The sequence below is a fragment of the Schistocerca americana genome, chromosome 3 (genome assembly GCF_021461395.2).
Source record: "Schistocerca americana isolate TAMUIC-IGC-003095 chromosome 3, iqSchAmer2.1, whole genome shotgun sequence".
NCBI lineage: Eukaryota > Metazoa > Arthropoda > Insecta > Orthoptera > Acrididae > Schistocerca > Schistocerca americana.
In genome coordinates, this window is record NC_060121.1 from 152,670,389 (window position 1) to 152,680,016 (window position 9,628).

Here is a 9,628-nt window from a genome sequence, read left to right on the forward strand (position 1 = left end):
CTAATGCTTTCTGTGACAGTAAAGTCTGCAAAGCTTATTAATTTCTTTCATAATCCGTTCAGACGGGTTACAATGTGGTGAGTACAATGAAATAAAAACAGGTTTGATTTTATGATTCCGAAGCATGCGTGACCAAACAGCAGATCTAAATTGCGGTCCGTTATCTGAAATGACTTTACTAACGTGTCCAACTTCACGTAAGAAATTTTTAACAAAGGCGTTGGATACAGACCGTCCAGTGGCTTTACGCAACGGAGTGAAAAAAACAAATTTTGAAGTAAGTTCAACAGCGACTAGAACGTACGAAAATCCATTCGATGTTCTGACAAGGGGTCCCAAGAGATCAACAGCAGCAAATTCTTTTAATTCAGAAGCAATGACAGGAAACAATGGAGCACGATGTGAGATAGTAGATGGTTTCGCCTTTTGACAAAGTTTACAAATAGACAAGACTCTTCGAATTCTCTTTTCCACATTGTTAAAATAACAAGTCGTTCGAAGAACATGATAACAATTTCGTGGACCAAAATGTGCGTAACTGAAATGAATGTATCAAATGAGCTTATTAACAAAATCGTCTGGAATGCAAAGTACCCATAGCTTGTCATCAACAGTGCAGCGTTTGAAGAGTATGTTGTTTCTAACCAGATAATAATGCCGAATCTGAGTGTGCGGCTTTTCATGCCATTTACTTTTGATGTCTTTCCAAATCGGATCTTTATCTTGTTCATGAGCAATGTCCTTTAAAGATGTGGTGATGACGTTTTCAAAGGCGACTTCCTGAATGTAAAGAATACTGAAATTTTTCTCGAGGTTGCCTTCTGTGTTACTTTTCTCAAGCCCAGCCGGTGCGCGTGACAGTGCGTCCGCAACAATGTTCTCCTTGCCGGGAATGTAGAGTATTGTGAAGCGGAATTCTTGCAGAAACAATGCCCAACGTTTTAACCTGTCATGATTTAATTTTGAAGACATAAGAAATTGTAATGCACTATGAACACTGTATACTTTTACGTGCTTACCGGAAAGAAAGAAACGGAATTTGTTAAATGCCCAAACGATAGCTAAAACTTCTAATTCAGTAACGGAATAATTTTTTTCAGATTTTGTTAGCACTCGGCTAGCAAAAGCAATGGTTTTCTGAACGGTAGTGTCATTTTCTATGGCTTCTTGAAATAAATGGGCACCAAGACCGACTTTAGAAGAATCCGTGCTAAGGCAGAAATCTTGTGACAGATCTGGATGAGCTAGTATTGGCGCGTTAAGTAGCGGTTCTTTCAAAGAACTGAATTCCAACTGTGCTTGTTCGTCCCAGTTCCAAATAGTATTTTTTCCAGTGAGAGAACAAAGTTTTGGTGTAACTAGAATTTGCATATTCAGAAAACGACGGTAAAAATTTACGAGACCTAGAAAACTGCGGACTTGTCTTTTTGTGGATGGAACTGGAATGGCTCTGATTGCTTCTAACTTTTCAGGATCCGGCTGAATGCCTTCAGAAGAAATAATATGTCCCAAAAACCTTTGGCCTACCGAATTCAGACTTTTCCAAGTTAACTGTAATTCCAGATTCTGCAAAAATACGTAACAAACTGTTGAGGATGTGATTATGTTGTTCCCATGAGGCTTCTGCTATTAGAATATCATCCACATATAAGGTGATGTGATGTTTTGAGAAATCAGGTAATATGGTATTTAGCCCGCGAATGAATGCTGCCGAAGAAATGTTCAAACCAAAAGGAAGTTTCCGGAATTGGTAACAAACGCCGAAACAAAGAAAAGCTGTGTATTTTCTACATTCTGGATGAAGTTCGATCTGATAAAAGCTGAATCTGAGATCAATAGAAGACAACACTTTTACACCATTAAAATTTTGAAGAAGTTCTTCCATCGTCTGCGGCCTGTCTGTTTCAGAAATGATGATAGTATTGATTTGTCTCGAATCTAAGACAAGCCTGATCGATCCATTTTTCTTCTCAACAACATGTAATGGATTGTTGTATGAGCTTACTGCAGGCTCAATAATGCCCTCATTAAGCATAGATTGTATTTCTGTTCTAACACGGTCCCTATAATGCGCCGGAATTACGTATGGTCTGACACAAAATTTAGTATGCTCACGAACACGAAATTGGTATTGAAATCCCTTGATTGTTCCTGTTTTGTGAGTAAAAACTGTGGAATGTTCTTGTAAAATCTCAAAAAGGTCCTGCCTATCAGTGTCATTACAATTCTCAATTGTTTGAATTTTATTCTGAATTAACTCATTAGTATCAAATGTGTCGTCGATATCATCCCTGTCAGTACTTGCAGAGTGATTGTTAGTGTCTAGTTCCGTAGAAAATTCCGAACTGTTGTCTAACAGAAGGTAAAGCCGATTAATTTCCTCGTCATGGTTTGAGAGCCGATCTTCAAATTTCAAAGCTATTGTCTTACCTTCTTTCTCTAAACTTATTTCAGCATCGTGAAAGTTTAAGATTGCTTTGTATTCATTCGAAAAGTCTACTCCCAATATAATTTCCGTCGACAATAATGGAACAATAAGAAAGTTCATAGAGTAGCTGTGGCTTTGCCAAAAGAATTATAAGTTGGTTTGTTGGTGTACATCTACACTTTTTCCGCCCGCATCTCGTGGTCGTGCGGTAGCGTTCTCGCTTCCCACGCCCGGGTTCCCGGGTTCGATTCCCGGCGGGGTCAGGGATTTTCTCTGCCTCGTGATGGCTGGGTGTTGTGTGCTGTCCTTAGGTTAGTTAGGTTTAAGTAGTTCTAAGTTCTAGGGGACTGATGACCATAGATGTTAAGTCCCATAGTGCTCAGAGCCATTTACACTTTTTCCAACGATTGCACCTTGTAATTTAATCTTACGTAACGGAAGTGTGGGGCAATCGTTCGATTTGTTGCATTTGATAAAGGCTGTTTCACTAATTACTGAAATGGGACTGCCAGAGTCAAGCACTGCAGTAACTTTTACGTGAATCACAGGATATTCAATGTTGTTATGTTTTACGTCGTGTTCCTGGAGTAAGATATCCCTAATGTCTTCCATTTTTACGTAATTACTAGCTACGGCAGCTGGTTCGTCAGTTTCATGCGTACGTTTTGTGGCTGCCAGCGGTATGAGTCATTGCCTATTGTCTCTTTCTTGGCGCGCGTCGTTATTGGGATTTGGAGACCTAACTTCTACAAATTCACCTTGTCGAGAGGGCCCTGCTCTGTTTGAATTCCGCCAGTTCTGATTAAATTCAGGTCTGTCGTTACGATCATATCGTGTGTCGTCATGTCGGTAGATTCCATAGTTTCTTTCTTGTCGGTCACGTGGTGGAGAATTTCTCCCTGAATCGTAACTGCGCGCTGGACTGTTGCGTCTAAAGTTATTCTGCTCCCTTGATATTAATTATTTTGGTTCCCATGTTGTCTGTTTCTCTTATTGTCTCTGTGATAGTCACTACCGCGGAGAGGTGATCTTTTCCTGTAATTATTACTACTCTGCCAACGGTTGTCATACGGGTGGTGTCTGTTTTGGTCACGATTTGTGTTGTGAGAATGGCCTTGTCGTGTCCAGTTATTATTTCTTTCATCGCGGAATTCCGACGAATGAGACCTGTAATTGTTGTGTTCCTGTTTTCGCATTCCGCGATTGTCAGTGTCAATTTCTAATTCTTGTAAGAGTCCCTGAAAAGCTTCAATGTCGTCTTTGCAACGTCCTGCCAAAATAATATGTCGTAAATGATCAGGCAATTTGAGTAAGCAAATGCGGATGAGTTCTGAGGGGCTGTATGGGTTTGAAAGGTACTGATTCTTGTGCAACATGTCTTCAAAATATTTCACAAGGCTGGAAAATTCAGATTGTTCGAAATGTTTCATCATTATGATGCTATGTTTTACTCGGTCTTGTGTGGCTTGAGACCAATATGCTGAGAGGAAGGCATGGTAAAACTCTCCTTCACCGTGGCAATCGTGAATGACCGATCGCATTCTTACAGCTGGTTCATTCTCTAAGTAAGCACACATAAATTCTAATCTGTGTTCTAATGACCAGTTGGGAGGAAAATAATGAGAGAATTGATGAAGCAACGCTTGTGGATGAATGTCGTTGCCAGAATTCTTAAATGTTTTGAATTTACGTGTAGTAATGAACAGCTTATAGTCAAAATCATCATGTCCGCAAGTCGCATGTCGGTCATTGTTCCGTCGTTTCGGCGGTTCCATCTCAAAATTCGGTGTACCTTGCCAATTTCTTTCATAATTTCCGAAGTGCCCTGTGTTATTATTTTGTGGCTGTTCCGTATTTCTATGTCCCTCTTCCCGTAATGGAGCGCGAATGTCCTCTGAAATACGTAATTCTTGTATTACCTGTGTGAGCTGATCTTGTACTTCTCGGATTTCTCTTTGGTGTTGTGTATTAATTTGATTCTGATTTTTTTTGAATTTCCTAATTTGTTCGCACTCTTCTGTGTCATTAAAGACTACCGGTTTAGTATCATTCAGATTATCATCTACCTTCGTAGATAAATTATTTAGCTGATCCGAAAGTTCAACTACTTTCTCTGATAATGAACTAATTTCCTCCATGTGTCTTTCTGAACCAATTTTCAGAGTATCTACTGTGTTCTTTAAGTTTTCTTGAGTTATTGCAAGTTGCGTAACCGAATCGGTAGATGCAACTGAGTCAATTTTAGCTTGCAAGGTCTCATGATTTTCATGAACAATGGCTTGCAGTTCTTTTATGGCCACTTCGTGATTCTGTAATGCATTTTCATGCCGCGAAAAAATAGGTTGAAAATGCTCACAAATCTGTGTTTTTACGGCAGTGAGCATCTTACCGGTCAGCCATCACTCCAGGGTGAATGGCGGACAGCGGTGGGCTCGCGCGTGCCTGGCCGAAAGGCAAAGGTGGGATCTGGCCGCGTGGCAGCTGCCTTACCCCTTTCCAACAGGTACGGGGTGCTTCCTAGTGGTGATGACATCGTTTCCGAGCCATCACAGGATGCCTCGCCTGTTGGGCCAGTGGCCGATTCTCCGGCAAGGTCCCGACAGTCACAGAGGGCGGGCCTATTAGTTATAGGGAGCTCCAACGTTAGGCGGGTTATGGAGCCCCTCAGGAAAATAGCGGGTAGGTCGGGGAAGAATGCCAGTGTGCACTCGGTGTGCTTGCCGGGGGGTGTCGTCCGTAATGTGGAGGAGGCCCTTCCGACAGCTATTGAACGCACTGGGTGTGACCGGCTGCAGATAGTAGCACATGTCGGAACGAATGACGCCTGCCGCTTGGGTTCTGAGGCCATCCTTGGTTCCTTCCGGCGGCTGGCTGATTTGGTGAAGACAACCAGCATCGCACGCGGAGTGCAAGCTGAGCTTAATATCTGCAGCATAGTGCCCAGAGTCGATCGCGGTCCTCTGGTTTGGAGCCGTGTGGAGGGTCTAAACCAGAGGCTCAGACAACTCTGCGACTATAATGGTTGCAAATTCATCGACCTCCGTTATTGGGTGGAGAACTGTAGGGCCCCCCTAGACAGGTCAGGCGTGCACTACACACCGGAAGCAGCTACTAGGGTAGCAGAGTACGTGTGGCGTGCACACGGGGGTTTTTTAGGTTAGAGGGACCCCCCCTTGGGCGAAACGATAAAATACCTGACGGCTTACCAGAGAGGACATTATCATCGTTGATAAAGAACGTCCGTCCTCAGAGACCAAAAACAGGAAAAGTTAACGTAATATTGGTAAACTGCAGGAGTATCCAGGGCAAGGTTCCTGAATTAGTATCTCTTATTGAAGGAAATAGTGCGCATATAGTATTAGGAACGGAAAGTTGGTTAAAACCGGAAGTGAACAGTAACGAAATCCTAGACACAGAATGGAATATATACCGCAAGGATAGGATAAACGCCAATGGTGGAGGAGTATTTATAGCAGTAAAGAATTCAATAATATCCAGTGAAGTTATTGGCGAATGCGAATGTGAAATAATCTGGGTTAAGTTAAGTATCAAAGGTGGGTCAGATATGATAGTCGGATGCTTCTATAGACCACCTGCATCAGCAACCGTAGTAGTTGAGCGCCTCAGAGAGAACCTGCAGAACGTCGTGAAGAAGTTTCGTGATCATACTATTGTAATAGGGGGAGACTTCAATCTACCAGGTATAGAATGGGATAGTCACACAATCAGAACTGGAGCCAGGGACAGAGACTCTTGTGACATTATCCTGACTGCCTTGTCCGAGAATTACTTCGAGCAGATAGAGAACCAACTCGTGAAGCTAACGTTTTAGACCTCATAGCAACAAATAGACCGGAACTTTTCGACTCCGTGAATGTAGAAGAGGGTATCAGTGATCATAAGTCAGTGGTTGCATCAATGACTACAAGTGTAATAAGAAACGCCAAAAAAGGAAGGAAAATATATTTGCTTAACAAGAGTGATAGGGCACAAATCGCAGAATATCTGAGTGACCACCATCAAACGTTCATTTATGAGGAAGAGGATGTGGAACAAAAATGGAAAAAATTCAGAAACATCGTCCAGTACGCCTTAGATAAGTTCGTACCGACTAAGGTCCAAAGCGAGGGGAAAGATCCACCGTGGTATAACAATCATGTACGAAAGGTACTACGGAAACAAAGAACGCTTCATCATAGGTTTAAGAGTAGTCGAATCATAGCTGATAAGGAAAAGCTGAACGAAGCGAAAAAGAGCGTAAAGAGAGCAATGAGAGAAGCATTCAACGAATTCGAACATAAAACATTGGCAAACAATCTAAACAAGAACCCTAAAAAGTTTTGGTCATATGTAAAATCGGTAAGCGGATCTAAATCCCCTATTCAGTCACTCGTTGACCACGATGGCACCGAAACAGAGGACGACCGAAGAAAGGCAGAAATACTGAATTCAGTGTTCCGAAACTGTTTCACTGCGGAAAATCGTAACACGGTCCCTGACTTCAGCCGTCGCACGGACGCCAAAATGGAAAATATTGAAATAAACGATATCGGAATTGAAAAACAACTGCTATCACTTAGTAGCGGAAAAGCATCCGGACCAGACGAGATACCCTTAAGATTCTACAGTGATTATGCTAAAGAACTTGCCCCCTTTCTATCAGCAATTTATCGTAGATCGCTGGAAGAACGTAAAGTACCTAGCGACTGGAAGAAAGCGCAGGTCGTTCCCATTTTCAAGAAGGGTCATAAATCAGATGCGAATAATTATAGGCCTATTTCGCTTACGTCAATCTGTTGTAGAATAATGGAACATGTTTTGTGTTCTCGTATTATGACGTTCTTAGATAATACAAATCTCCTTCATCATAACCAACATGGATTCCGCAAACAGAGATCATGTGAAACTCAGCTCGCCCTATTTGCCCAAGAAATTCACAGTGCCTAAGACACTGGCGAGCAGATTGATACCGTATTCCTGGACTTCAGGAAGGCATTTGATACGGTTCCGCACTTACGTTTAGTGAAAAAAATACGAGCTTACGGAATATCGGACCAGGTTTGTGATTGGATTCAGGATTTCCTAGAAGAAAGAACACAACATGTCATTCTTAACGGTTCAAAATCTGCAGATGTAGAGGTAATTTCGGGAGTACCGCAGGGAAGCGTGATAGGACCTTTATTGTTTACAATATACATAAATGACTTAGTTGACAACATCGGTAGCTCCGTGAGGCTATTTGCAGATGACACGGTTGTCTACAAGAAAGTAGCAACATCAGAAGACTCGTACGTACTCCAGGAGGACCTGCAGAGGATTAATGCATGGTGCGACAGCTGGCAGCTTTCCCTAAACGTAGATAAATGTAATATAATGCGCATACATAGGGACAGAAATCCATTCCAGTACGATTATGCCATAGGTGGTAAATCATTGGAAGCGGTAACGACCGTAAAATACTTAGGAGTTACTATCCGGAGCGATCTGAAGTGGAATGATCACATAAAACAAATAGTGGGAAAAGCAGGCGCCAGGTTGAGATTCATAGGAAGAATTCTAAGAAAATGTGACTCATCGACGAAAGAAGTAGCTTACAAAACGCTTGTTCGTCCGATTCTTGAGTATTGCTCATCAGTATGGGACCCTTACCAGGTTGGATTAATAGAAGAGATAGACATGATCCAGCGAAAAGCAGCGCGATTCGTCATGGGGACATTTAGTCAGCGCGAGAGCGTTACGGAGATGCTGACCAAGCTCCAGTGGCGGACACTTCAAGAAAGGCGTTACGCGATACGGAGAGGTTTATTATCGAAATTACGAGAGAGCACATTCCGGGAAGATATGGGCAACATATTACTACCGCCCACATATATCTCGCGTAATGATCACAACGAAAAGATCCGAGAAATTAGAGCAAATACGGAGACTTACAAGCAGTCGTTCTTCCCACGCACAATTTGTGAATGGAACAGGGAAGGGGGGATCAGATAGTGGTACAATAAGTACCCTCCGCCACACACCGTAAGGTGGCTCGCGGAGTATAGATGTAGATGTAGATGTACAGAGTTTTTGACATTTCGATTCAATGTTATGTAACTCAGTAGTTAAATCTTCACGTGTTTGTTCAAGTGTGGTGTCTAACTTTTGAAGCTTTTGCTGTGTTTGTCTCTAATTTTGTTCCTTTGTGTCTAACTGTTGCTGTGTTTGTCTCTGGTTTTGTTCCATTGTGTCTAACTTTTGAAGCTTTTGCTGTGTTTGCCTCTGATTTTGTTCCATTGTGTCTAACTTTTGAAGATTTTGTTTCATTGTGTCTAACTTTTGAAGATTTTGTTCCATTATGTCTAACTTTTGAAGCTTTTGTCCCATTTGTTGCATTAATTGTAATAACAATGCGCTGGTGTCTGAAACATGTTCCTCAGTGCTATTCGGCAATGCATTTGAACCGGCAATATTCGCAGTTTGAAAAGCAGAAAATGTGTCTTGACTTATTTGAGCAAACGGGCAGGACGCAAAACTTGAATCTACAGTACTTGCAAGATTGTGTCCTGTCATTTCAGATTCCTGAGGCAAGCTGATGTCGACCGATCGATCGATAATGCTTCCCTGTTCACTAATTGTTTCACTGTCTACACCATTGTTTGCCGCCCGCTCCATTTCCCTATGCACCATTACCAAATTACTACTTTGAACATTAGTTAATTCATTACTCGGTGGCGCTAACACACTGCTTTCGTCTTCACTGTCATTTCTCAGTTTACTTTGGAGCCTAGTACTACGTTTTTCACATGCCATTATAGTCACAATATTTCACACGATAACACAGAAAAGCACAATTTGAAGTGCAAAAATAGGAGAACACATTAACGTAGCACTGAAAATAATATCTTGTTAATTGCAAGCGCAGCTGCGAAATACTTGCTGCAAATCTACATGCATGCCACAACTGTTTTACTGTACAACAATGAAAAACTACAGCAACAAAGGAAATTCTCTCTATAATTATGCGCTAGCAATAAACAAAAGCTACACTAATTACACAAACTACAAGAAAAAATCAGAAGATTCCAGTGAGGTATCCTCGGCAAAGTGTCGACATATGAAACTTCCCCCTAGAAAAATTATGTACGTGACTGGGCTTAAACTCACACAAAATGTTTTTAGCGCAACGCAATCTGACTTTCAAAAATCCCTACAAAAGAA